The sequence below is a fragment of the Ascaphus truei genome, chromosome 7, assembly GCF_040206685.1.
Source record: "Ascaphus truei isolate aAscTru1 chromosome 7, aAscTru1.hap1, whole genome shotgun sequence".
Lineage (NCBI taxonomy): Eukaryota > Metazoa > Chordata > Amphibia > Anura > Ascaphidae > Ascaphus > Ascaphus truei.
Window position 1 is genome coordinate 26,630,896 of NC_134489.1, and position 26,695 is coordinate 26,657,590.

The window sequence follows — 26,695 nt, forward strand, 5'->3', positions numbered from 1 at the left end:
AATATGAAGAAATGAAAAAAGAGAATATACTTTTGGTGGAGGTGAAGGAGGGCAGAGCAGTCCTCAAGGAAAGAGAGGAGGAAAGGGAGTTTTTCAGAGATGTGGAGGATGTTAGCGAGGAGGAGGAAGTACAAGATATAGTGGTGGAGGAGACCCCGGAAAGCATCATGCCAAGGGAGAAAGAGCACAGTAATTTTGAGGGGTATCCTAGAGTTCTGGAAACTAAAACACTGGAAGTAGCTAGGAGTAGTGGGAGTGATTGGGGGTCAGTCTCCTCATCAGAAAGTGAAAGAGGAGGGGTGCAGAAAGAGGAAAAGGGACGCCCAAACAAGGAGATAGAAAGGGGGAAGATAATAGGAATGCCAACACGGAAGGTGGGAGGGACGAGTAGAAGTGAAAGTGAGGGAGGAGTTCTATCTGTGGGTGAAAGCGGGGGAGAGGAAGGGAGAAGGGAGGAAGGAAGTACCTGTAAGTTTAAAGCAATAGAGAATAAGGAAACCTCAGAGGAAATAGCTGGACCAACTAGAAGTGAGCCTGAAACCTCATCAGTGAGTGAGTCAGAAGAAAGTAAAATAACTCAGAAAAGAGACAAAAGTAAGATAGTTGTAGACACACAAACAAAAGAAAGCTGGGAGGAGATGATAGAGAAACTAAGAAAGGAATTTTGGGAGGAAATTAGGGAAATGGAAAAAAGGGAAATAGATATACAAATAATGAGGGAAAGAGTAGAAGAAATGATGACAGCAAACAAATGGGCCAAAAAAACTGTGTTCTGGTGGGATGTTCAAATGTATATTAAATGGAAAAATGAATATGTTAATTTAGGTAAAGAGAAAAAAGTTTTTGAGGAAAAAGGCTCAGAGCTTAGTAAAACAAAAGGAAAAAGTCTTCAAAGAATAAAACAAAGACTAGCGGAAATGAGAAAAGATTTGGAAAAAGAATTAAACGTCGGAGGTGGGGAATTAGAAGGGATAGATAGGATGGAGTAAGAATGAATTTTTGGTTTAAAGAAAGTATGATAACTGATGGAACAAAAGTTTTCTATTTGATGTGTTTAGTGGGGTAATAAAAAAGTAAGGGAAAATAGAAATGTAAATGAAATAGAATGGAAGTAAAATAGAATTATATGTAGGGGTTTCTGTAAATGTATGGGATGTTTTTGGGGAATTTTAGAATGTATTTGACTTGCTTTTGTGAAGTAATTGAGAATTTTGTTTGGAAAATTATGAAAGAATAATTTTTATTATAATTTTTGTTCAAAAAGAAAATGTAAAACAAAATGTTAAATTGTATATTTTTCAAATATGCAAATAAAAAAAAAAAAAAAATCTGTTCTTATCAGTTTAATATCTGATACGTCCCCTATCTGGGGACCATATATTAAATGGATTTTTAGAACAGGGAGATGGAAGAAGAGCTTGCTCTGTCCACTCCACGCATTGACCTGGTATTGCAGTACCTCCAGGACCGGTGCACTTCCCTTTGGGGATATTTGGCTTGTATCAAAAAATAGAAACAAATCACCGTCTGACAGAAAAAAAACAAACATGCATTTTTGGCTCTTTCTTTTGCAAAGAAAGAAGAAGATGAAATGACGACAAAATAAAGCCTCCTTCTTTTTGCTGTGTCTTGTTTGCTCTTTTGCGTGGCTTCTTACTTTCTTTTCTTTTCAGCTCCTCCTCGCATGGAGCAGGAGTGCCGCCTGCTGCCTAGCCTAATTCAGTCCGAACGAGCAGATGCCTAAGAAACTCCTGTTGAAGCTGTATCCAAATAGCCTGCATAGCAAACACTGCAGCAGCAAGCAGCAAATGCCTTGACTTGCTGGCTTCTTGTCACAATGGCTGGCTGGCTGGCTGGCTGAAATGACCTGAACTGAAAAGCCCAGCCACTGGCTGCTTGCTTGCTGCCTGAGTTTCATGGCAGCCCAGACGAGTCGGCTAGCAGAGAAAAAGTGGGCGGTTCCTATGCAAATAAGCAGACGAAGCCTGGTGCCGGAAAAAGAACTGGAAGCATGTGCCTTTTTGGCTGTTTGCTGGCCATGCGGGCCCCCCAGCAGTGTGTGCGGCTGCTTTTCTTTACTCCATAGAAAGTCTTTGGCTTTTGCATCCGTCGTCGTCGTCGCCGCCGCTGCTGCATAGACTCCCCGGGGCTGTGTCGGAAGGAGCGGAGGGACTGGAGGCATGCCTGCTGGGGGAGGAGGCGAGCGGGCAGCCAGCGGCTCCCTCTGCCCTTCTCCCTAAAGCATAGCGCCCCCGGCCGTCGGGCGGCGCTCAGGCGGGGGCCCATTTCTGGTTATCGCTTCTCGGCCTTTTGGCTAAGATCAAGTGTCTGGGCTGAGAGGTTGCGCTGAGTCTGTGACTCCTTGGCCTTGGGTCATCGCTTCCTGGGGAGTTAAAGACCCATGCTGCTATGAGGGAGTCACGCTAACTCGAGCACGGGAGGCGATCAGGAGAGAGAGAAGGAGAGGGGCCGGCGCCTTGGCCTTGAGGGATCGTTCCCCAGGAACTAAACCCTCATGCTGCTTTAGGGGCGCCGCACCTGATCCTGGACGGCCGGTTTGGACAGAGGCGGACAAGCAAGTAAGAGAGTGATGGGCCGGTGCCTTTGCCTGGTGGGATCGCCGTGACTGGCTAAACTCACCTGCTGCTATTAGGGCGCCGCACCAGATCTTGAGTTGGTGTTGGAGAGACGAGGACGAGGATAAAGATGGCGGACTACGCAAACGAGAGGAACTGCATTCGGTTTCAGCTGGATGAGTGCAGACGAAGCAGTGGAGGTGTGGAATACATCGTGGAGGAAATCCTTTTTGAGGTGTTGGAAGTGGATCCTGAACGAATCTTTTGCCTGCAGGAGTTTTTGAAGATGGGAATCTTTGACTTGACGCTGAAAGACGAGCTGGAATGCCAAGTGGTATACGACCGATGTGTTGTGGCAGCAGGTACCCCAAGGATGAGAGGAATCAAAGTGATACCGAGATTTCTACAGCAGGAGAAGGCGGTGATTGTACAGATGTTCAATGTTTATGTCATGAAAGAGGACATTGAGAACTTTTTGGCCCGCTTTTGTGAAACAGTTAGAGGCGGAGCAGAAATGAAGAACAAGTATGGACTGTTTAATGGGAGAAGGAAGTTCTGGGTCCGCTTCAGATTGGACCCAGACGGTGACAGAGGAATGCTGCACCCTCCTGCAAGTTTCTGCATTGGCAGGAATAGGGGGGTTTTGAACTTTCCAGGACAGTCTTTTGATGTTTGTTGTTGGAACTGTGGGAAAAAAGGACATATGGCAGCCAAGTGCTGTGAGAGTAAAAGATGTGACTTTTGTGCAGAGCCGGGACATTTGGCACGCAAGTGCCCCGAGAAAGGGAATGCAAAGACACAAAAATCGTGTGGAAACTTTGATGGTGCGAGAAGGGAATACGATGTTGGTGTACAGGGAAGGGTTGATATGGGAAAAGATGAGGAGAATATAGGGTATGTTAATGAGGATGGAAGGGGAAAAAAGGGGGAAAGTGAGGGGGACAGTATGAGCGAGGAGGAGGACAGTTTGCAATACCAAGAAGAAAGTGGGACGGAGGAAGTAAAGGAGGAGGTATGTTTTGGTACTAGTGAGAAAGGAAAAGAGGAGGACAGTGGAAGAAAAGTTAGTGTCGGAGAAGGAGATAAGGATGAAGGAAAAGGGGACAGTATGGGAGAGGAGGAAGTAATGGAAGGTAGTGAGGAGTATTGGGAAAGGGTAATGAAACTTGCAGGAAAGATTGAGCGAGATCATTTAAAATGGAAAGGAGAGGAAGAAAAAAGGAGAAGAAAAGAGGAGGGAAAATAAGAGAGAGAAGATGATGATTGGGTAATTAGAGGAAGAAGGGAAAAAAAAAAAAAAAAAAAATATACAAGAAAAGTTGGTTTTGGAAGAGAGGAGGATGAAAGAAGAGGAAAAAATAGAAATGTAAATGATTGGTATTGAAATGAAAGGAATATATGATAACTGATGGAATAAGGATGTTTTCACTGAAATGATTAGGGGGGTATGTGTTGAAAAGATGTGGGTATGGAATATATGGGTATTATGAATTAGGTGGGTATATATAAATGTATTGGAAAGTTTAGTAGGGAAAATAGGATGTTAAGGAATTATTATATATGTCTGAAGTGTGAAATATGAGTGCTTTATTAATGCATAGTATAGAAAGTTTATTGTTTGATAAATTGGAATTTTGTGAAATTTAGTTTTTTGAGTGTTTATATCGTAAATTAAATGTACACTAAATTCGAAAGGTCTGAAGTAGAAAGAGATATATGTGAAATTATGGAATGTAGGTTTGTTTCTGTATGAGTATTATTGTGTATATATGCTAATGTAATGTATACCGGTTTTTGTTATTTTTCGAAAAGTGAAAAAATTGTAAACTTTATCTTTATGTTTGAATAAAAACTTTGAAAAAAAAAAAAAAAAATCTGTTCTTATCAGTTTAATATCTGATACGTCCCCTATCTGGGGACCATATATTAAATGGATTTTTAGAACAGGGAGATGGAAGAAGAGCTTGCTCTGTCCACTCCACGCATTGACCTGGTATTGCAGTACCTCCAGGACCGGTGCACTTCCCTTTGGGGATATTTGGCTTGTATCAAAAAATAGAAACAAATCACCGTCTGACAGAAAAAAAACAAACATGCATTTTTGGCTCTTTCTTTTGCAAAGAAAGAAGAAGATGAAATGACGACAAAATAAAGCCTCCTTCTTTTTGCTGTGTCTTGTTTGCTCTTTTGCGTGGCTTCTTACTTTCTTTTCTTTTCAGCTCCTCCTCGCATGGAGCAGGAGTGCCGCCTGCTGCCTAGCCTAATTCAGTCCGAACGAGCAGATGCCTAAGAAACTCCTGTTGAAGCTGTATCCAAATAGCCTGCATAGCAAACACTGCAGCAGCAAGCAGCAAATGCCTTGACTTGCTGGCTTCTTGTCACAATGGCTGGCTGGCTGGCTGGCTGAAATGACCTGAACTGAAAAGCCCAGCCACTGGCTGCTTGCTTGCTGCCTGAGTTTCATGGCAGCCCAGACGAGTCGGCTAGCAGAGAAAAAGTGGGCGGTTCCTATGCAAATAAGCAGACGAAGCCTGGTGCCGGAAAAAGAACTGGAAGCATGTGCCTTTTTGGCTGTTTGCTGGCCATGCGGGCCCCCCAGCAGTGTGTGCGGCTGCTTTTCTTTACTCCATAGAAAGTCTTTGGCTTTTGCATCCGTCGTCGTCGTCGCCGCCGCTGCTGCATAGACTCCCCGGGGCTGTGTCGGAAGGAGCGGAGGGACTGGAGGCATGCCTGCTGGGGGAGGAGGCGAGCGGGCAGCCAGCGGCTCCCTCTGCCCTTCTCCCTAAAGCATAGCGCCCCCGGCCGTCGGGCGGCGCTCAGGCGGGGGCCCATTTCTGGTTATCGCTTCTCGGCCTTTTGGCTAAGACCAAGTGTCTGAAACCAGAAGGCCAACGGTGAGAGAAGGACCGTCCCCTTGGCCTTGGAGCATCGCCAGAAATGGCTTAAGCTCTTTGCTGCTTTAGGGGGGGCGCGCCTGATCTTGGGACGAGCGATGGCGTTCGGAGGAGGAGGTATGCGGAGCACAGTCCGCTTTCAGATCGAGGAGGAGGAAAGAGGAAGAGTCGGACTACGCTTTATCATGGAGGAGATTTTGGCCAAAATGGAGTTGGACTTTGCGAAGATCCGGTGTATCCAGGATTTCCCCCGCCAGGGAATATTCGATGTGACTTGTTACCAGGACAACGAGTGCTTATATATGTACGAGGAAACAAAGAAGTTGTTGGACGACCCTAAGATGAGGGGAATTCAGGTAATCCCCAGCTTTCAATTGGGTGAGAAACCACTGACAGTACATATGTACAACCCCTTTGCAAACCCACTGGACATTGAAGTTTTCCTGAAAAGATACTGCCTGGTAGTTAAAGGGGGAGAAGAATTAACAAATGACTATGGCATTTTCAATGGCAAAAGGAGATACTGGGTTCGTTTCAGACCGGATTCAGGAAGCGTGTCAGGGGTCATGTACCCGCCGGCCAGCTTTGACTTGGGGGGAAACCGAGGGTTCCTGTTTTACCCAGGGCAGCCGGTATACTGTAGAAATTGTCGGAAGTATGGGCACACAAAGTTCGAATGTAACAAATCTGGGACCATATGTCGAAACTGTGGGGAAGGTGGTCATACGGCTATGAGGTGTGACAAACCCCGCAAATGTGACCTTTGTGGGGGAACGGGTCACTTAGCCAGACAGTGTCCAAAAAGACCGTACTCCCATGCGGCCAGGATGCAAAGAAAAGAGGAAGAAGAAGAGGAAGATCGTATGGAAAAGGAGAGAGAGAGAGAGAGAGAGAGGGGGAACGAGAGATCTGAAAACCCCGAGAAGGCAAATGAGGAGGAGGGGGAGCAGGAGGTGATGCAGGAAACAGGAGATGAAAGAACAGAAGTTGAGAGGAACAATAAGGGAGTTGACCCTGTGATAGAAGAAGAGGACATGGTACAGGTATCAGTGACTCCGATAGAGAGAGATTCTCAGGCAAATACTGAAGAAGAGTCCATAGGAATACCTAAAGATCTTAGAATATCACTGGAAGAGATGCCGGCAGAAGACGGGTCGGAAACATCAGAGGAAGATGGTGTGGTCAAAGGGGGAAAGCGGCCAAAATTCATGACGCCAAAACGTCGGGGAATATGTAAAAAAAAGAGAGGGAAGGTAACGATGCCGCCAAACTTTGTCCATCCTACAAAATTTGAGATGCTACAGTTCGTGGAGGAGGGGGAGCTGAAAACTTTCAGTACAGAGGAGATGATGGGAGACTTTCCAAGCCCGGTGAGTTCTATAGGAGACGGAAGTGAAGGAGGGACATCAAGTCCTAGAGCTTCAATGGAGGGATGGAGTCCCAGTGAAGAAGGGAATGGGGGAGTGTCAATAAGCCCAGGAGATCCAAAAGAGGGATGTAGTGGTGTGATTACAGAGGGGGAAGCACCATATAGAGACTTATTGCTTTTGTCCCCAGGGAGCATGCCATATGTGGAGGATGATGCAGTAGTGCAGTTGCAGGAGACAACTGGGTATGCTATCTAGGGAGAGGGTAGTGATGTTTGTTTTCTGCAACATAAATGTCTATCACAGTTGTTTCCCTGAATGTAAGGAGTATCAGAGCACCTGCAAGAAGAGCAATGATATTAGAGTACGTGGCTAAACAAAAAAGTGACATAATTTGCTTACAAGAGTGTGCAATAAATGATATACCACCTAAGACGGAATGGAAATTTGGGGAAGCTGTGTGGTCTGGGTGTCATGAGAACAGGAATAGTGGGGTAGGAGTGTTAGTTAGGAATAGGGAGATTAGTGTGATTAAAAATATAGTTATTGAACCCGGAAGATTGCAATGTGTTTGGTTGGGATGGAGGGGGATGAAACTGCGCATTTTTAATATATATGCTTCACCTGTAAAAAAGTTAAGAGAAGAGCTTTTTGAAATGCTTCAAATGTTTCTACCAGGGAGGGAGCCAACAATAGTTGCTGGAGATTTTAACTGTGCTTTGGAAAAGAGTGATAGAGTAGGTGGGGCTGAAGAACAGAGGCCTGATGGGACGAGGAATCTCCTCAAAAATATAATAAAGGATTATGGGTTAGTAGACGCTGGGAAAAAGGGGGGGAGAAGCACAACAGTGTACACGTGGTACAGTGATAAAGGAGAGGTCCGTTCGAGAATTGATTTGATACTCCTTTCAAAGGGGATGAAGATGAGAGAATGGAAGGTGATGAAAGTAGTTTTTTCAGATCATGTGTGTATAAAGTGTAGAGTGGACGTGGAAGGGATAGTTGAATATGGCAAAGGATATTGGAAACTAAACGTGGCCCTGATGGAAAACGTAATTTGTAAAAAACAGTTTGAAAGTCTGTATGCGAGAATGAAGGCGAGGATGAGAGAATTCAGGGATGTGGTGGATTGGTGGGAGTGGTTTAAAAAAGAAACTAAAGTGTTCTTTATAAAGAAAGGGTGTGAACAGGCTAGGAAGGTAGAAGAAGAATTTACAGCACTTTATTTAAGAAAGCAATTTTTGCTTAAATTAAGAAAAATGGGGTGGGATGTGGACAATGAGTTGGAGAAAGGGAGGAAAGATGTAAGAAGGCTAATTGAAAAAAAAGGTAAAAGGATCATACACGCCGCAAGAGTGGAAAAGATAGAACAAGATGAGAAGTGTACACCCTATTTTTTTAAAAAAGTTTTTTCGGAAAAAACTATAATGGGTCCAGTGTTAGATAGTAATGAGGGAGAAGTATATGGGACAGTGGAGATAGTGAAGGAAGTGGAGAAATACTATGGAATACTATTTGAGGAAAAATTCAGAGACAAAGGAATGGAGAAAGAACTATTAGAAAGAACACAATGTAAATTGGAGGTGGAAGAACAACACTTCTTGGGAAGGGACTTAAGTGAAATGGAAGTAGAGGAAGGAGTACGAAGAGGGAAGAAGGGGAAGACACCAGGGAGTGATGGGCTCCCCTATGAATTTTACTGTGAGTATTGGGGGTTGATAGGACCAGAGATGGTAAGTGTATTTAAAGAAATTTGGAAAATGGGGAAGGTGCCGGCATCCTTTCGTGAAGGAATTATCACTTTAATTTATAAAAAAGGGGATAAACGAAACCTAAAGAACTGGCGCCCAATTACACTGCTTAATGTCGACTATAAGGTTTTTGCAAAAGTGATCATGGAAAGGATGAAAGGTGTCATTGAAAAGTTGGTGGATGAAGATCAGGTATGTGCAGTACCAGGCAGACAGATTGCTGAGAACTTGGGGTTGATAAGGGACTTGCTCTGGTATTGTAAAGAAAGGAACCAGCCAGTAGTAATAGCGAACATAGATTTTGAGAAGGCGTACGACAGGTTGGCCCATAGTTTTCTTTTTAAAGTACTGGGGAAGTTAGGAATTCCAGAGGGATTGCTAAGGCAAATTAGGAATTTATATGATGGGATTTTTAGTAGAGTTATGGTGAATGGATTCTTCACGGAAGAAATACAGATAAGATCAGGAGTGAGACAGGGGTGCCCCCTGTCTCCATTGGCTTTTATATGTGCCATGGAGCCACTATTAAACGAGATCAGGAGAGACAAGGTAGTGAGAGGGGTTGAAGTCCCAGGGAGTGGGGGTAGAAGTGTAAAGACACTGGGCTATATGGACGATTTAACGGTGGTCTGCACAACACAGGCAGCAATCAAGAGAGTGAAGTTCCATATAGAAAATTTTTGTGTTGCATCAGGGTTTAGAGTGAATTGGGATAAGAGCGTTTGTAAAGCTTTTGGTGACTGGAGAGATTTAGATAAGTGCGGGATCCCCGTTGAGATGCAGCAATTGAAAATCTTAGGAGTATGGTTTGACGAGGAGCTGAAGGGGGAGAGTAACTGGGAGCAGATAGGTGAAAGGATAAATAAAAAAATACAGTTCTGGTCCCTGAGGAAGTTATCAATGGAGGGGAAAGTCTTAATCACAAAAGCGGTTCTTGTACCTATTCTGTTATACATGGGAATGGTGTTCCCTCCGACAAGTAAATGGTTGAGGAAAATAACCAGATTTTTGTTTGTTTTTTTTTGGAGCTCAGAAAAGGAAAAACTAAGAAGACAAGTTGTGTATAAAGACAAAATGAAAGGGGGGAAGGGCCTGCCTGATATAGAGGTTAGTATGGAAGCAAAATATGCACATTTTTGCATAAATCTAGTTAATAATAAAAATAACAAAGCCGCATGCTTCTGTAGATATGAGGCGGGAGGCATGTTAAGGAGGTTGGGTTTGTTTAAAATTGATTTAAGGAAACCAGTCTGTTTTGTTACCCCAGTTTTTTATGAAAGAATACAAGGTTTCATAGAGAAATTTGGGTTGTTGGGGACAGAAAGAAAGTTGTGGGAAGATCATAGGAGAATTAAAAAATTAATAAGTAGTAAAGAGGTGAGTGAGGGGATAGGTGGATTGAGTGATAAACAAGTCGCCCAAGTGTGGAGAAGGGTGAGTCAAAAAGACCTAACTAACAACCAAAAAGATTTGGCTTGGATGACGGCACATAGTTGCCTTCCTGTAAAATATTTTCAAAAGAGGAGAGATCTGTCCAGATCTGAGGTGTGTCCAAGAGAAGGTTGTGGGGGGTCGGAAAACATAGCTCACCTCTTTTGGAACTGTAGATTTGTAAGAAAGGTGTGGCGAGGTTTGGGAAAACTTGTAACTGAAGTGACAGGGGTGGGGAAGTTACAATATAATACAATGATGTATGGGGAGAGTGGGGAGGATGGAAAACAGGAGAATGTGTTGTGGAAGATTGTGAATTGTGTGAAAGAATTGATGTGGGAAGTTAGAAATGTGCTAATTTATAAGAAAGAAGTGATAGGTGTGAATGAGTGTGTTAAGATGATATTGGGGAAAATGTATGTATATTACTTGATGGATGTTAAAAAATTGGGGAAGAAGGAAGGGGAAAAAATTTGGAAGGCCACAAAGTGGAGAAGTTTAATAAGTAAGGTATAGAAAGGTCAAGGGTTTGCAAGATGAAAATGTTCTATTTTAGTAACAAAGGGTGGTATTAAAAGTAGTTTTCTTTTTGATAGTATTAGGGAGTTTAAGGGAGAGAAGGAGTGCAAGGATGGAGCACAGCGAAAGATTGAGATGTGGAGGGACGGGAGAAAAGTATGCTTTTATCATATGGAAGAGAATATGAAGAGATAAAAGATATTTAATGAAGACACTAGGTGCCTTTAGGGTCCGTATGATGGAGTATCGGAGAGTAGAGGCGGGCCGATGCTCCCCTCCACGGGTGGATCGGTGGATGAAAAGCATACAGAAAGGGAAAAAAGGGGGTTTGTAAAGGGTTGAAATAAAAAAGTGTGTATAAAACATGTTGAAAGAATATGTTGTTGAATTGTATCATGTTTGGGGTGATTGTAATGTTGGGGTGGTTTTTTTGTTTTTCGAAAAGTAAAAATTGTATATTAAAAACTGTTCAATAAAAACATTTAAAAAGAAAAAAAAAAAAAAAAAAAATCTGTTCTTATCAGTTTAATATCTGATACGTCCCCTATCTGGGGACCATATATTAAATGGATTTTTAGAACAGGGAGATGGAAGAAGAGCTTGCTCTGTCCACTCCACGCATTGACCTGGTATTGCAGTACCTCCAGGACCGGTGCACTTCCCTTTGGGGATATTTGGCTTGTATCAAAAAATAGAAACAAATCACCGTCTGACAGAAAAAAAACAAACATGCATTTTTGGCTCTTTCTTTTGCAAAGAAAGAAGAAGATGAAATGACGACAAAATAAAGCCTCCTTCTTTTTGCTGTGTCTTGTTTGCTCTTTTGCGTGGCTTCTTACTTTCTTTTCTTTTCAGCTCCTCCTCGCATGGAGCAGGAGTGCCGCCTGCTGCCTAGCCTAATTCAGTCCGAACGAGCAGATGCCTAAGAAACTCCTGTTGAAGCTGTATCCAAATAGCCTGCATAGCAAACACTGCAGCAGCAAGCAGCAAATGCCTTGACTTGCTGGCTTCTTGTCACAATGGCTGGCTGGCTGGCTGGCTGAAATGACCTGAACTGAAAAGCCCAGCCACTGGCTGCTTGCTTGCTGCCTGAGTTTCATGGCAGCCCAGACGAGTCGGCTAGCAGAGAAAAAGTGGGCGGTTCCTATGCAAATAAGCAGACGAAGCCTGGTGCCGGAAAAAGAACTGGAAGCATGTGCCTTTTTGGCTGTTTGCTGGCCATGCGGGCCCCCCAGCAGTGTGTGCGGCTGCTTTTCTTTACTCCATAGAAAGTCTTTGGCTTTTGCATCCGTCGTCGTCGTCGCCGCCGCTGCTGCATAGACTCCCCGGGGCTGTGTCGGAAGGAGCGGAGGGACTGGAGGCATGCCTGCTGGGGGAGGAGGCGAGCGGGCAGCCAGCGGCTCCCTCTGCCCTTCTCCCTAAAGCATAGCGCCCCCGGCCGTCGGGCGGCGCTCAGGCGGGGGCCCATTTCTGGTTATCGCTTCTCGGCCTTTTGGCTAAGACCAAGTGTCGAAGTCAGAGGGCCAGCAGGGATAGTGCTTCCTCGGCCTTGCGGCATCGGCCCCTCTGGGGTCTTAAGCCGTATTGTAGCTATTGGGGAGGTACAACATCCTGTGCGATTCGGAGGGCGAGAACGAGACGGAGAGTAAGGGGCCGGCGCCTTGGCCTTGGGACATCGCCCGAAAGGGCTTAAGTCCCTTGCTGCTGTGGGGGCGCCGCACCCGAGCTTGAGAGCGGACAAGGAGAGCTGAGACAATGGCGTCTGGAGCTCATATGAGGAATACGCTTCGGTTCCTGGTAGCAGAGGCGGAGAGACAGCGAGTCAGTCTGACGTTTTTCGTGGAGACGATCCTGAATGGAGTGATCGGTTTGGCAGCAACAAAAGTGATGTGTCTGCAGGATTTCCAGAAACAAGGGATCTACGATCTGACCCTTTTTGAAGATGCGGATTGCCTGTGTGCCTATGAAAGGTGCAAAGAGATGGCTTTGGATGAGAACATGCGTGGAATCAGCTTGGGACCAAGTTTTATGCTGGAGATGAGACCAGTTGTGGTGCATATGTATAACCCCTATGCCCGGAAAGAAGATATTTTCCTTTTTTTAAGGAGGTACTGCATGGAAGTGAGAGGGGGAGAAGAGTTGTATAACCCTTATAAAATGTACAATGGTAAGAGACGGTATTGGGTGCGGTTCAAAGCAGACTCGACGGGGGTGGGGGGAGTGATGCACCCTCCGGCCAGCTTTAGTATTGCCGGAAACAGGGGTTTTCTTTTCTACCCAGGACAACCTACGTATTGTAGGAAATGTTTTCGCTATGGACACACAAGAGAAAAGTGTGAAAGGACTGAGGTGGTGTGTCGCAATTGCGGCGAGGAAGGCCATACGGCGGCCTATTGTAAGATCCCAAAGAAATGTGATGTGTGTGGGGTAAGAGGACATTTGGCAAGACAGTGCAAGAAAAGGAGCTATGCTCAAGCTGCAGGAGGGGAGGACACGGATGTGGCAAGCCAAGAGGGAGAGGACCTGGAGGAAAAAGAGGAAGATTTTCTTTTGGACAATATTGCCCAAAGCTTGGTTGGGGGAAAGGGAGAGGGGAGTGGGGGGGGACAGATCTTGATGGGGAATGGGGATGCAGAGTCTCTGAGCATGTCTGAGCAAAATTGGGCAGTTAGTATGGAGGTTCAAGACATACAGAGTGAGGGAAGGAATGTTGGGGTAGAACAGCAGGAGGAGGGGATGGAGTTTTCAGTTGGGGGGAAAAAACCCCAAAAGCGTAAACAGGAAGTGGACAGTAGAGACGTGAAGGAAGGCCAAGGGGAGGAGGAGAGAGTGGGGCCTAGAGAAAAGGTAGAGAGGGTAGTAAAAAAATATGGAAAAAATCTAACCAAAAAAATGGAGGAATTTAATAAGGCAGTAGGGGAAGTAGAGTTTTGGGTGAAAGTGTTTAGGAAGCAACATAAAGGGAGTTCAGAGCAACAAATGATACAGAGTTTGGAAAAATTAATGAGTCAAAGGAAAAATATTACTAAAGAGAAATACGAGGAATTGAAAATAGAAAGTTTGCAGTGGGTGGAGGTAAAGGAGGGTAGAGCAGACTTTAAAGGAGAAGAGGAGGAATATATAATAGGAGAAGCTGAGGAAGTTAGTGAGGAGGAGGTACAAGATTTCGTGAAGCTTACAGAAGTGACAGTGGTGGAAGAGACCATGGAAGACAGGCAGGAAGAAGGAACGTATAAAGTTCTAGGAAAAATACAAGAGGGGGTGGGGGACTTAGGGAAAGGACAGAAAGAAATAGAAGTAGCAAGTATGGAGGAAAAACCTTTAAACTCAGAAAATAAGGCAAGAGAGGGGAAAGAGGCAAAGGAAGAGGTTCTAGAAGAAGGAAAAGAGGAGAAAGTGGGCCCAAGGAGAGAGGGATGTGTAGTGAAAGCAGCCTCGGATGACTTGATAGGTTATCCTGCCATATTCAAAACGCAAAGTCAGGAAGTAATAGGAACAAGTACAAATGAGAAAGGGGGGGAGGTAAGTACCTCTTTTGAAAGTGTAAGCAGAGGAAAAGGGAAAAATAAAATCGGAAATGGTGTGAGTAGAGAAGAAAGAGAAGAGCAGGGAAGACAAAGAGCGATAGGGAAAATATGGACCTATGAGGATTGTGTTAAAAGATGGAAAGGAAAATACAATAGGCACTTGGATAAATGGATAAAAGAGAAGAAAGAAATAGTAGGAAAGGATACTTCGGAGAAAAGCAGAGAAAAAGCAAAAGCTGCAGAGCATGCTATAAATAAGGAATTAGAAAACTGTGAAAGAATATTGGAGAAAGAAATGGAAAGAAGTAGTGAAAATGACTCGGATAGTTGTAGTGAGGAAGAAGAGCAGATGGATCAAGGCAAAGAGGTGAAACTAAGGAAAGTTGGGGGGACAAGTAGGAGCGAAAGCGAGGGAGAAAGTTCTAGTAAGATGGAAGCTATGGAGACAGGGGGATCCTCAAAGGTTGTGGCAAAACAGGAGATAGCAAGGAAAATTGAGGGGAAAATGAGGGTAGAACAGAAGAAAATTGTAGAAATATGTAGTCAGATAGTTGGGGAAAAAGAGATGGTTAGTGAAGTGAGTGGGGAAGAAGTGGCAGAGTTTTTTGACGAAAGCTGGGAGGAAAAAAAAAGAAAAAAATATCTTGACAAGAAAGTAGAGGAGTTTGAGGAGAAAGTAGGAGAGGCAAAAGTATGGGTAAAGATGATACAGGAAGCAAACCCGTTTGGGGGGATAAACCAAATAGTAAGAACGATAGAGTCGGTGCTATCTCACAAGCAAAGAATGTCACCAAAGGAGTTTGAGGCAGAAAAAAAGAGATACAAGGATGATTTAGTTAGACAAATAGCATGTAATGAAAAATATAGACAAAGGAGGTAAGGGAAATGTAGGTTTGTGATAGTAGTGGAAATGGTAAATTGAAAATTTGATTTATACATGTATAAAATGTATTGGTCGGGCACTTGGTGATGTTTATGGAGATTTAAGAAATATGAATTGCTGATTAGAATAGTTTTTCTTGAAGAAATTTTTTGGATTAATAGTATTGTTTTTGAGGGAAAAATATGTGATGGATAAGACGAAGTTATGGAGTTAATGTGCAAGGTGAATAAATGTGTATACAGTATGGTGTTTGAAGAAATGTAAATATGAAATGTAAGTTGTTTTGTGGATGTGATGATTTTCGGAAAAAGTTTATTATTTATTGTAAATAATATGAATGTGAATAAAACATTAAAAAGAAAAAAAAAAAAAATCTGTTCTTATCAGTTTAATATCTGATACGTCCCCTATCTGGGGACCATATATTAAATGGATTTTTAGAACAGGGAGATGGAAGAAGAGCTTGCTCTGTCCACTCCACGCATTGACCTGGTATTGCAGTACCTCCAGGACCGGTGCACTTCCCTTTGGGGATATTTGGCTTGTATCAAAAAATAGAAACAAATCACCGTCTGACAGAAAAAAAACAAACATGCATTTTTGGCTCTTTCTTTTGCAAAGAAAGAAGAAGATGAAATGACGACAAAATAAAGCCTCCTTCTTTTTGCTGTGTCTTGTTTGCTCTTTTGCGTGGCTTCTTACTTTCTTTTCTTTTCAGCTCCTCCTCGCATGGAGCAGGAGTGCCGCCTGCTGCCTAGCCTAATTCAGTCCGAACGAGCAGATGCCTAAGAAACTCCTGTTGAAGCTGTATCCAAATAGCCTGCATAGCAAACACTGCAGCAGCAAGCAGCAAATGCCTTGACTTGCTGGCTTCTTGTCACAATGGCTGGCTGGCTGGCTGGCTGAAATGACCTGAACTGAAAAGCCCAGCCACTGGCTGCTTGCTTGCTGCCTGAGTTTCATGGCAGCCCAGACGAGTCGGCTAGCAGAGAAAAAGTGGGCGGTTCCTATGCAAATAAGCAGACGAAGCCTGGTGCCGGAAAAAGAACTGGAAGCATGTGCCTTTTTGGCTGTTTGCTGGCCATGCGGGCCCCCCAGCAGTGTGTGCGGCTGCTTTTCTTTACTCCATAGAAAGTCTTTGGCTTTTGCATCCGTCGTCGTCGTCGCCGCCGCTGCTGCATAGACTCCCCGGGGCTGTGTCGGAAGGAGCGGAGGGACTGGAGGCATGCCTGCTGGGGGAGGAGGCGAGCGGGCAGCCAGCGGCTCCCTCTGCCCTTCTCCCTAAAGCATAGCGCCCCCGGCCGTCGGGCGGCGCTCAGGCGGGGGCCCATTTCTGGTTATCGCTTCTCGGCCTTTTGGCTAAGATCAAGTGTAGTATCTGTTCTTATCAGTTTAATATCTGATACGTCCCCTATCTGGGGACCATATATTAAATGGATTTTTAGAACAGGGAGATGGAAGAAGAGCTTGCTCTGTCCACTCCACGCATTGACCTGGTATTGCAGTACCTCCAGGACCGGTGCACTTCCCTTTGGGGATATTTGGCTTGTATCAAAAAATAGAAACAAATCACCGTCTGACAGAAAAAAAACAAACATGCATTTTTGGCTCTTTCTTTTGCAAAGAAAGAAGAAGATGAAATGACGACAAAATAAAGCCTCCTTCTTTTTGCTGTGTCTTGTTTGCTCTTTTGCGTGGCTTCTTACTTTCTTTTCTTTTCAGCTCCTCCTCGCATGGAGCAGGAGTGCCGCCTGCTGCCTAGCCTAATTCAGTCCGAACGAGCAGATGCCTAAGAAACTCCTGTTGAAGCTGTATCCAAATAGCCTGCATAGCAAACACTGCAGCAGCAAGCAGCAAATGCCTTGACTTGCTGGCTTCTTGTCACAATGGCTGGCTGGCTGGCTGGCTGAAATGACCTGAACTGAAAAGCCCAGCCACTGGCTGCTTGCTTGCTGCCTGAGTTTCATGGCAGCCCAGACGAGTCGGCTAGCAGAGAAAAAGTGGGCGGTTCCTATGCAAATAAGCAGACGAAGCCTGGTGCCGGAAAAAGAACTGGAAGCATGTGCCTTTTTGGCTGTTTGCTGGCCATGCGGGCCCCCCAGCAGTGTGTGCGGCTGCTTTTCTTTACTCCATAGAAAGTCTTTGGCTTTTGCATCCGTCGTCGTCGTCGCCGCCGCTGCTGCATAGACTCCCCGGGGCTGTGTCGGAAGGAGCGGAGGGACTGGAGGCATGCCTGCTGGGGGAGGAGGCGAGCGGGCAGCCAGCGGCTCCCTCTGCCCTTCTCCCTAAAGCATAGCGCCCCCGGCCGTCGGGCGGCGCTCAGGCGGGGGCCCATTTCTGGTTATCGCTTCTCGGCCTTTTGGCTAAGATCAAGTGTAGTATCTGTTCTTATCAGTTTAATATCTGATACGTCCCCTATCTGGGGACCATATATTAAATGGATTTTTAGAACAGGGAGATGGAAGAAGAGCTTGCTCTGTCCACTCCACGCATTGACCTGGTATTGCAGTACCTCCAGGACCGGTGCACTTCCCTTTGGGGATATTTGGCTTGTATCAAAAAATAGAAACAAATCACCGTCTGACAGAAAAAAAACAAACATGCATTTTTGGCTCTTTCTTTTGCAAAGAAAGAAGAAGATGAAATGACGACAAAATAAAGCCTCCTTCTTTTTGCTGTGTCTTGTTTGCTCTTTTGCGTGGCTTCTTACTTTCTTTTCTTTTCAGCTCCTCCTCGCATGGAGCAGGAGTGCCGCCTGCTGCCTAGCCTAATTCAGTCCGAACGAGCAGATGCCTAAGAAACTCCTGTTGAAGCTGTATCCAAATAGCCTGCATAGCAAACACTGCAGCAGCAAGCAGCAAATGCCTTGACTTGCTGGCTTCTTGTCACAATGGCTGGCTGGCTGGCTGGCTGAAATGACCTGAACTGAAAAGCCCAGCCACTGGCTGCTTGCTTGCTGCCTGAGTTTCATGGCAGCCCAGACGAGTCGGCTAGCAGAGAAAAAGTGGGCGGTTCCTATGCAAATAAGCAGACGAAGCCTGGTGCCGGAAAAAGAACTGGAAGCATGTGCCTTTTTGGCTGTTTGCTGGCCATGCGGGCCCCCCAGCAGTGTGTGCGGCTGCTTTTCTTTACTCCATAGAAAGTCTTTGGCTTTTGCATCCGTCGTCGTCGTCGCCGCCGCTGCTGCATAGACTCCCCGGGGCTGTGTCGGAAGGAGCGGAGGGACTGGAGGCATGCCTGCTGGGGGAGGAGGCGAGCGGGCAGCCAGCGGCTCCCTCTGCCCTTCTCCCTAAAGCGTAGCGCCCCCGGCCGTCGGGCGGCGCTCAGGCGGGGGCCCATTTCTGGTTATCGCTTCTCGGCCTTTTGGCTAAGATCAAGTGTAGTATCTGTTCTTATCAGTTTAATATCTGATACGTCCCCTATCTGGGGACCATATATTAAATGGATTTTTAGAACAGGGAGATGGAAGAAGAGCTTGCTCTGTCCACTCCACGCATTGACCTGGTATTGCAGTACCTCCAGGACCGGTGCACTTCCCTTTGGGGATATTTGGCTTGTATCAAAAAATAGAAACAAATCACCGTCTGACAGAAAAAAAACAAACATGCATTTTTGGCTCTTTCTTTTGCAAAGAAAGAAGAAGATGAAATGACGACAAAATAAAGCCTCCTTCTTTTTGCTGTGTCTTGTTTGCTCTTTTGCGTGGCTTCTTACTTTCTTTTCTTTTCAGCTCCTCCTCGCATGGAGCAGGAGTGCCGCCTGCTGCCTAGCCTAATTCAGTCCGAACGAGCAGATGCCTAAGAAACTCCTGTTGAAGCTGTATCCAAATAGCCTGCATAGCAAACACTGCAGCAGCAAGCAGCAAATGCCTTGACTTGCTGGCTTCTTGTCACAATGGCTGGCTGGCTGGCTGGCTGAAATGACCTGAACTGAAAAGCCCAGCCACTGGCTGCTTGCTTGCTGCCTGAGTTTCATGGCAGCCCAGACGAGTCGGCTAGCAGAGAAAAAGTGGGCGGTTCCTATGCAAATAAGCAGACGAAGCCTGGTGCCGGAAAAAGAACTGGAAGCATGTGCCTTTTTGGCTGTTTGCTGGCCATGCGGGCCCCCCAGCAGTGTGTGCGGCTGCTTTTCTTTACTCCATAGAAAGTCTTTGGCTTTTGCATCCGTCGTCGTCGTCGCCGCCGCTGCTGCATAGACTCCCCGGGGCTGTGTCGGAAGGAGCGGAGGGACTGGAGGCATGCCTGCTGGGGGAGGAGGCGAGCGGGCAGCCAGCGGCTCCCTCTGCCCTTCTCCCTAAAGCATAGCGCCCCCGGCCGTCGGGCGGCGCTCAGGCGGGGGCCCATTTCTGGTTATCGCTTCTCGGCCTTTTGGCTGCGATCATTATGGTCGTTTGCTGAAGGGCCAACGGAGAGAGGGACCGACCCCTTGGCCTTGGAGCATCGCCCGAAAGGGCTAAAGCTCCCTGCTGCTTTTGGGGGGACGCACCCAATCTTGCGACAGAATCGAGATGGCGGCTTTCTATACGGGAGCGCGCATGAAGAACACCCTGCGGATCCATGCGGATGAAGAAGTGAGAGGACAAGTTACCCTGAGATACGTCATGGAGAAGATCTTAAGAGACGTGCTGGGCGTTCCAACCGGGATGCTGTTTTGTGTACAGGACTTTCCACGCCAAGGTAATTACGACATAACCTTCGTTGTGCAAAGCGATGCTTTAAACGTGTACGAAAATTTCAAGAAATGCAGAGGTGACGATAGACTCCGAGGAGTGTCGATAGAACCTTGTTTCATGATGGAGGAATTGCCCCTTATCGTGCACATGTTTAACCCTTACATGAAGACGGAGGACATTACTACCTTCCTTAAAAGGTATTGTGTTTCAGTTAAGGGGGGCTTCAAACAATCAAATAATTGGGGTGTCTTCAATGGCAAAAGGAAGTATTGGGTGCAGTTCAAACCAGATGCTGGGTGTATAGGTGGAGTTATGCAGCCTCCTGCAAACTTTAGCATCGCAGGAAACAGGGGATACTTATGGTACCCTGGTCAACCACAGTACTGCCGAAAATGTTTCTCCTATGGTCATACTCAAGAGAATTGTGAAAAGACATCGGTGGTTTGCAGAAGATGTGGAAAGGATGGGCATATGGCGGCAAATTGTGATGCACCGCGCACTTGTGATCTATGCGGAGACGCCAACCATGTCTCGAGACAGTGCCCTGAACGGACATATGCTAAGGCACTAGTTGCCGAACAGAGAGCACATGAAGAAGGAGGTGAAATTGAAGAGGCCAGTACGCCAGAAACCCCTGAGGCGGAAGCAGTTGCAGAGGTAGCAGAGAGTGAACTATCAAGCGACATAGAGCCAGAGATGGGGTCGGTTACTTTGACGGAGAGAGAAGTACCTCTTGTGGAGGAACAAGGAAAGACGGATCCAGAACTTACAGAAGAAATGGAGGTCCAGATGATCCAAGAGAAGGGGAAGCCCGCAAAGCGCAAAGCGGGGGAGGGAGGAGAATCGGCGAGTAAGACCCGTTTGATGGAAGAAAGAGATAGTGAAGGTGACACAATAGCAGACTTTCATATTTCGGACATTTCGTCAAGTTCGGAAAACCCAGAAAGCCCAGGTCAGAGTATTGAGGATGACCACTCATCAACGAGCTCAATTATAGGTTATGCATCAGAAAAAAGAGTGGATATTTTTGGGAAGATGATAGGGGTGCTGGAAAAAAAGAAAGAAGGGGAAGAAACATGAGTGTTGAAAGGGAGACTTTTGGCCCTCAAACCTTTCTTATCCTGATGCTTATTATATGCTCATTGAATGTGCGCAGCATAAGGAGTGCAGCGCGCAGAGCAATGGTCCTGGACTACGTTAAGCATACAAGGGGAGATATTGTATGCCTGCAGGAATGCGCTTTGGAACACGCCCCAAGGGTAGGGGAGTGGAAGGAAGGACTAGCAGTGTGGTCACCTGGGAGTGCATGCAGGAATAGTGGCATCGGGATTTTGATTAAAAACCATAGGGTGACAGTAACCCAAACGGTTATAGTGGAACCAGGTCGGATAATGTTAGTGGTGTTAGAGGTGGGGGGTAATAGATTTAGACTTTTTAATGTATATATGTCTCCAAGAAGGAAGGAGAGGAGAGTACTGATAGAGAGACTTAAATTGTTTCTACCGGGCTCTGAACCAACAGTGGTGGTGGGTGATTTTAATTGCACGGTGGCGGGGGGTGATAGAGAGGGGGTAGGAGATGGCGGAGGTGTGGACAGCACGGGTGTTTTGCTTCAAAATCTAATAGATGACTTACACTTAAGTGACCAGGGGAAGGTTTTGGTGCCGAAAGAGAAGCGTTTTACTTGGAACAGCGATAAAGGAACAGCCAGATCTCGGATCGATTTCTTCTTGACACGTGGTCTTAAGGTGAGTACGGTCACTCAAAAAGAGGTGGTGTTCACTGATCACGTATGGATGGAAGGGAATATATGCTTAGGTGAGGAAGCTGAGTATGGAAGGAGTGCTTGGAAGCTAAATGTGAGGCTGCTTGAGGATGAATGGGTAAGAAAGAGTTTTGAAAGGATGTACGAAAGGTTGCAAATGAAGAAGGATGAATATGGGGACCTGAGTGAATGGTGGGAGATGGTGAAAATGGAGACTAAAAGTTTTTTTATTAAAAGAGGATGTGAGAGTAAAAGGAAGGAGAGAGAGGAATATGAGAGGTGGCATTTGCGCCTTAATTTTTTGTATAAATTGAGGAATTTTGGGGAGGAGGTAGAGTCGGAGATTAGGGAGGCTAGGGAGAAGATAAAGGGGATGCTTGAGAAGAAGGGAAAAGAGATAATCTTTCAAGCTAGGATAGAAAGAGCAGAGCAGGGTGAAAGGTGCACGCGCTTCTTTTTCAAGAAGGCGTATGCAAGAAAGGAATATATGAAGAATGTAAAAGACACAAATGGGTTGGAGGTGACTGAAAGGAGAAGAATGATGGAAGTGATTGAGGAATTTTATAAAGAGTTGTATGAAGTGAAAGGAAGGGATGAGAGTTTTGAGAAAGACGTGTTGAATGCACTAGAGAGGGTGTTGGAGAAGAGAGACCAGGAGGTATTAGACAGAGAAATTACAATAGGAGAGTTGGAAGAAGCTCTGGACAAGGGGAAATCAAATAAAACCCCTGGAAGTGACGGTTTACCCTACGAGTTTTATCGGACATTCTGGGGAGTCCTTGGCAGGGACTTCCTGGAGGTTTGTGAAGCATGCTGGAGGAAAACAGAACTTCCAAATTCGATGAGAGAAGGCATAGTGATTTTAATCTTTAAGAAAGGGGACAAATCGGAGCTTTCAAACTGGAGACCGATTACTTTATTAAACTCAGACTATAAACTTATAGCAAAAGTTTTAGCCAATAGAGTTAAAAATATAGTGGATCAAATTGTTGGGGAGGAACAGGTGTGTGCAGTGCCGGGAAGACAGATTGGAGAGAACCTAGCTTTATTAAGGGATGTGATTGAAGATTGTAAGGGAAGGAAGCAAGCCATGCTAGTTACAACTCTGGATTTTGAGAAGGCTTTTGACAGGGTTTCTCATGATTTCTTGTACAATGTGCTCGGGAAAATGGGAATCCCTGGACATTTTTTGGGGTTTATAAAAGTTTTGTACAAGCACGCTTATAGTCGGATTCAGGCAAATGGCTTTTTGACAAAACAGATAGAGGTTAAGTCGGGCGTGAGACAGGGGTGCCCGTTCTCTCCAGTGGCGTTTATTTGTGCACTAGAACCATTGGTTCGTTTAATTAACAGAGATAAATTTATTAGAGGGGTAGAGATTCCGGGGAGTAGAGGCCGGAGCGTCAAAATTTTAGCATATATGGATGACGTTACTCTAGTTTGTAAGTCGTCAGTCGCCCTCAAGAGAGCTCTATTCCAGACAGATATTTTCTGCCAAGCCTCTGCTTTTAAGATCAATAGAGCGAAGTGTAATATTAAGGCATTTGGGGAGATAGAAGGGTTGGGGGAACTGAACATTCCCGTAGTTGAGGGTCCCCAAGAGGTATTAGGCCTTAGTTTTGATAACAAATTGGAAGGGACGCAGAACTGGGTGAACTTGGAGGCTAAACTGAATAGGAAAATAAGTTTATGGTCCATGAGAGCCTTGACCCTAGAGGGAAGGAACCTGATAATAAAGTCAGTGTTCCTCCCGAGCATATTATATATCGGCCTGATTTTTCCTCCAACGAATGAATGGTTGCGAAAGATTTGGAGGTTGTTGTGCACCTTTTTTTGGGGATCCAAGATAGAGAAGTTAAGAAGGAGTAGAGTAGTCAAATCAAGAGAAAAGGGGGGGAAGGGCCTTCCTGATTTGGAAGTGTTCTTGTACGTAAATTATATCAGTTTTTACATACGTAGAGTAGGTAGGGAGGAGTTGTTGTGTTCACAATTTTGTGAATACATGCTGGGGGGAATGTGTAGAAGACTTTGGGAAGTTAGGAATGACCTCACGAGACCCTTTTGTTTCAACCCGTCACGTTTCTATAAAGTTATAGAAATGTATATTTTAAAATTTAAGGTGCAAATGCTGGGAATGGAGGTTTGGAAGACTAGGAAGAAAGTAACAAATGTGTTGAAAGAGAGGGAAAGAATGGAGATGATTGGGGGATTGACTGGAGAGCAAATGAAAAAGGGATGGAAGATGGTGAATGAGAAGTATCTGTTTAATGAGCAAAAGGATGTGGCATGGATGGCAGCATGGATGTGCCTCCCGGTGCGTGAAGTACAAAAGAGATGGGAACTGGCTGAAACGGACAGATGCCCGAGAGAATGTTGCGAGGCAGTGGAGAGCGTGGTCCACCTACTCTGGGAGTGTCCTTTTGCAAGGGCAGTGTGGAGGAAGGTGGGCCCACTGTTCAAAGAAGTTACGCTTTTGAAAAGTTTGAGTCTAGAGAGAATGTTGTTTGGTTTGGGTAAGTATGAGAATGGAAGAGAGAGAGTGGCGTGGCAACTGATAAACTGCGTGAAAGAGGCTCTATGGCAAATGAGGAATGTTTTGGTGTTTCAGCAGGATGAGGTGAATGTGAGAGATTGTGTTAAGGTGATTTTGAGCAGGATGTATCTGTATTATAGTATAGATAGAAAATCAAATAGAGATCTGGCTGACCTTTGGAAACGTGAATCTTGGAAGGACCTAGTGTAAATGATGGGAGTGGAGGAATTTTTTTTCCTCTAGAGGAAAGAAGGGGAATGAAAAGATAGGAAAATGTTTAAAATTATATGTTTTTTATTTTTTTCAATATCAAAGCATAAAGGGGTGTTGTATTATGGGTGGTTTTTTATTTTTCGAAAGGTTCTTGCTTTCTGTAAAAATAACCTGAACATTTATTTGAAATAAAGTACAACTTTAAAACAAAAAAACAAAAAAAAAAAAAAAAATCTGTTCTTATCAGTTTAATATCTGATACGTCCCCTATCTGGGGACCATATATTAAATGGATTTTTAGAACAGGGAGATGGAAGAAGAGCTTGCTCTGTCCACTCCACGCATTGACCTGGTATTGCAGTACCTCCAGGACCGGTGCACTTCCCTTTGGGGATATTTGGCTTGTATCAAAAAATAGAAACAAATCACCGTCTGACAGAAAAAAAACAAACATGCATTTTTGGCTCTTTCTTTTGCAAAGAAAGAAGAAGATGAAATGACGACAAAATAAAGCCTCCTTCTTTTTGCTGTGTCTTGTTTGCTCTTTTGCGTGGCTTCTTACTTTCTTTTCTTTTCAGCTCCTCCTCGCATGGAGCAGGAGTGCCGCCTGCTGCCTAGCCTAATTGTTAGGTCCAGTCTACCTGACCAGACCTTAGAGCAGGCAACTTCTTCTACTCGACCCGGGGAGATTCATCACGCAGCTGCTATATGCTTCTGGTCTCAGATATGATAGTCGAGCTCGGAGAAGCAAAGACTCAATGCACACAAGGTAGCCGAGTCATCACTTCTGGTTTTAATATGCCAAGAGAGGAATATTTATACAAAAGGCAAGGACAATACATCGTGTGTCAATTTCATACATCTGTTACAAATTCAATTCCAATGTATAGATCATACATCTAAAATGACATATACCATCTGGCCTACATTAGTAGAAATAGGGATCAAAGGTCAATAACTACTAATGGGGTCAGAAACAAGACTAGCGGTCTTGTTTCTTATAATCTTGTTTCTTATGTAATAGATATCCTGGGACAGCTGGTCTAAAGCTGAAATACTTTTACCATCTAGTCTTCTTGCGAAAATAAAGCTTGACACATATTTATTTTAACCTGTTCAGTCCCTGAAAAGAACAGAGCTGGCAGATACAGTTTTTAACCTTACATTCCCTCCTTTTGTTCTGGAAGAACAATCCAATCGACCAGTCCCATTTATTCTTCTACATACCACTCAGGAGAGGAAAAACTCCAAGGGAGAAACCTCTAAGAGACCATGGGGATGCAGAAACCTATCTCTTTTAGGTACCTCGTTTGATAATCAGAGATGAACATATGGGTGGTTGACGAGTACCAAGACTATTGGTATTTCTCGCTCTCATTGTGGGAAACATATACATAACTGTAGAGCTAGAAGCAGAAGCAGCTTTCTTTTGGCAAAAATAGAGCTGATTACACTTTTAGCCATCTGAATTAACATATACACACAAAGTAATAAACTTGCGATTGCCATGATTCCATAAAGAATTTTCAATCCCAACGCACCTAGCCAATTTCCAAGACCAAATGTCCAATCGAACCCTTTTGGTTCCTCTCGCATTCTAGATTGAATTTCTGGTAGAGTGTCCATGTCATGATGTATACTTTTTGATTGGTCATCAATATAAACACAACATTCTTTACCTACTAACTTACAAACCCCTCCTTGTGCTGCCAACAGATAATCTAATGCCATACAATTTTGCAATACTGTTGCTCTAATTTGTTGCTATTTGCTACTGAGTCTTAAAATAGCGTCTTTAGTATCGTTAAAAACGGCATCTATATTGACTACTAAAAAATCCCCTTTTGCATATAAATCATACATTCCTAAAAAGGTATTAGACCTCCCGCAACTCTCTTAACTGAGCTACTTTTAATAATTAATGCCTTTCAATTTCGTATCCTTTGCTTAGGTAGGGGGAACATTATTTAAATTCTATTTCTGAGCATAAGTGGGGGTTGGTGTGGGTTAATATTTCCTAGGAGCGACTGCCCAACACATACATCTTACATACTACATTTACTCAGAATATCGGAACAGACAAAATGGATGCCATAGTCAAAATGGCTGACTTGTGATCCTTTCCTTGTGGTTGACACACACCCTTCCCACCTTCCTCATATCCAATCTTCTCAGCCCCCTCGTATCCTTTAGAGACAGTCTTTTTAAAGAACGGTTAACCATATCATTGTCCTGCCGGACCAAAAAAATATAGTCCCATAGTGCATAACTTGATTCCTATCTGGCCATTGTATCGGCCCAGTTGATTTCTTTTTTTGGTCTCTTCTTCTGGGGGACTGCTGACATTTTCATCACCAAAAAGAGACATAGCATCGGTGGGGGGGTTGCAACACACTTCTGGACCAAAGTATTGCTGTTCATAACACAGAGTAATGAGTAGGACAAACATACATACAAAAACATCCACTAGCTTCGCTCCCAGTGAAATAATCTAACCACCAAGTCCCAACAAATCCCAACCCTCATTTCTACCTTTAAACACTAAAATCACTTTCCCAAATAAC

At 44.7% G+C, this 26,695-nt stretch overlaps 6 non-coding genes and 2 pseudogenes across 6 annotated transcripts; all 8 read left to right on the forward strand.

Moving 5' to 3' along the window:
- Positions 1-1,291: 1,291 nt before the first annotated feature.
- Positions 1,292-1,481, forward strand: LOC142500074 (U2 spliceosomal RNA). Its single transcript, XR_012802794.1, has one exon. It is a non-coding gene; the product is annotated as a U2 spliceosomal RNA (small nuclear RNA).
- A 2,943-nt stretch (positions 1,482-4,424) lies between these two features.
- Positions 4,425-4,603, forward strand: LOC142500178 (U2 spliceosomal RNA; annotated as a pseudogene).
- A 6,410-nt stretch (positions 4,604-11,013) lies between these two features.
- On the forward strand, positions 11,014-11,201 carry LOC142500208 (U2 spliceosomal RNA). Its single transcript, XR_012802848.1, has one exon. It is a non-coding gene; the product is annotated as a U2 spliceosomal RNA (small nuclear RNA).
- Positions 11,202-15,293: 4,092 nt separating this feature from the next.
- On the forward strand, positions 15,294-15,474 carry LOC142500274 (U2 spliceosomal RNA; annotated as a pseudogene).
- An 813-nt stretch (positions 15,475-16,287) lies between these two features.
- LOC142500700 (U2 spliceosomal RNA) lies at positions 16,288-16,478 on the forward strand. Its single transcript, XR_012803230.1, has one exon. It is a non-coding gene; the product is annotated as a U2 spliceosomal RNA (small nuclear RNA).
- An 813-nt stretch (positions 16,479-17,291) lies between these two features.
- On the forward strand, positions 17,292-17,482 carry LOC142500701 (U2 spliceosomal RNA). Its single transcript, XR_012803231.1, has one exon. It is a non-coding gene; the product is annotated as a U2 spliceosomal RNA (small nuclear RNA).
- An 813-nt stretch (positions 17,483-18,295) lies between these two features.
- LOC142500702 (U2 spliceosomal RNA) lies at positions 18,296-18,486 on the forward strand. The gene has a single exon (XR_012803232.1). It is a non-coding gene; the product is annotated as a U2 spliceosomal RNA (small nuclear RNA).
- A 5,840-nt stretch (positions 18,487-24,326) lies between these two features.
- Positions 24,327-24,517, forward strand: LOC142500203 (U2 spliceosomal RNA). The gene has a single exon (XR_012802845.1). It is a non-coding gene; the product is annotated as a U2 spliceosomal RNA (small nuclear RNA).
- Positions 24,518-26,695: the final 2,178 nt, after the last annotated feature.